The sequence below is a fragment of the Bos javanicus genome, chromosome 15 (genome assembly GCF_032452875.1).
Source record: "Bos javanicus breed banteng chromosome 15, ARS-OSU_banteng_1.0, whole genome shotgun sequence".
Taxonomy (NCBI): Eukaryota; Metazoa; Chordata; class Mammalia; order Artiodactyla; family Bovidae; genus Bos; species Bos javanicus.
Genome location: NC_083882.1, coordinates 37,655,854 through 37,657,616, shown reverse-complemented (window position 1 = coordinate 37,657,616; position 1,763 = coordinate 37,655,854).

Here is a 1,763-nt window from a genome sequence, read left to right as displayed (position 1 = left end):
AGAAAGCATCACTATGAACAAAGCTAGTGGAGGTGATGGAATTCCAGTTGAGCTATTTCAAATCCTGAAAGATGATGCTGTGAAAGTGCTGCCCTCAATATGCCAGCACATTTGGAAAACTCAGCAGTGGCCACAGGACTGGAAAAGGTCAGTTTTCATTCCAATCCCAAAGAAAGGCAATGCCAAAGAATGCTCAAACTACTGCACAATTGCACTCATCTCACACACTAGTAAAGTAATGCTCAAAATTCTCCAAGCCAGGCTTCAGCAATACATAAACCATGAACTTCCAGATGTTCAAGCTGGTTTTAGAAAAGGCAGAGGAACCAGAGATCAACTTGCCAACATCCGCTGGATCATGGAAAAAGCAAGAGAGTTCCAGAAAAACATCTATTTCTGCTTTATTGACTATGCCAAAGCCTTTGACTGTGTGGATCACAATAAACTGTGGAAAATTCTGAAAGAGATGGGAATACCAGACCATCTGATCTGCCTCTTGAGAAATTTGTATGCAGGTCAGGAAGCAACAATTGGAACTGGACATGGAACAACAGACTGGTTCCAAATAGGAAAAGGAGTTCGTCAAGGCTGTATATTGTCACCCTGTTTATTTAACTTATATGCAGAGTACATCATGAGAAACGCTGGGCTGGAAGAAACACAAACTGGAATCAACATTGCTGGGAGAAATATCAATAACGTCAGATATGCAGATGACACCACCCTTATGGCAGAAAGTGAAGAGGAACTAAAAAGCCTCTTGATGAAAGTGAAAGTGGAGAGTGAAAAAGTTGGCTTAAACCTCAACATTCAGAAAACAAAGATCATGGCATCTGGCCCCACCACTTCATGGGAAATACATGGGGAAACAGTGGAAACAGTGTCAGACTTTATTTTTCTGGGCTCCAAAATCACTGCAGATGGTGACTGCAGCCATGAAATTAAAAGACGCTTACTCCTTGGAAGGAAAGTTATGACCAACCAAGATAGCGTGATCAAAAGCAGAGACATTACTTTGCCAACAAAGGTCCGTCTAATCAAGGCTATGGTTTTTCCTGTGGTCATGTATGGATGTGAGAGTTGGACTGTGAAGAAGGCTGAGCGCCCAAGAATTGATGCTTTTGAACTGTGGTGTTGCAGAAGACTCTTGAGAGTCCCTTGGACTGCAAGGAGATCCAACCAGTCCATTCTGAAGGAGATCAGCCCTGGGATTTCTTTGGAAGGTATGATGCTAAAGCTGAAACTCCTGTAGTTTGGCCACCTCATGCGAAGAGTTGACTCATTGGAAAAGACTCTGATGCTAGGAGGGATTGAGGGCAGGAGGAGAAGGGGATGACAGAGGATGAGATGGCTGGATGGCATCACTGACTCAATGGACGTAAGTCTGAATGAACTCTGGGAGTTGGTGATGGACAGGGAGGCCTGGCGTGGTGCGATTCATGGGGTCGCAAAGAGTCGGACACGACTGAGCGACTGATCTGATCTGAAACACATTGCTAGCTAAACAGGCTTCCCTGGTGGCTCAGTGGTAAAGAACCCACCTGCCAATGCTGGAGATATGTGTTTGACCCCTGAGTCTGGAAGATCCCTGGAGAAGAGAATGGCAACCCAACTAGTATTCTTGCCGAATGAGCTATAGTATTTAAAAATGATTCCTTCTCACTTTCCCCTTCTGAAAGCACAGGAATTTTTTCTTCAGTATTTACCCTAAGAACCCAATCACACTTCTGGAAGTAAATCTCACAAAATTGAGTTCCCTGTCC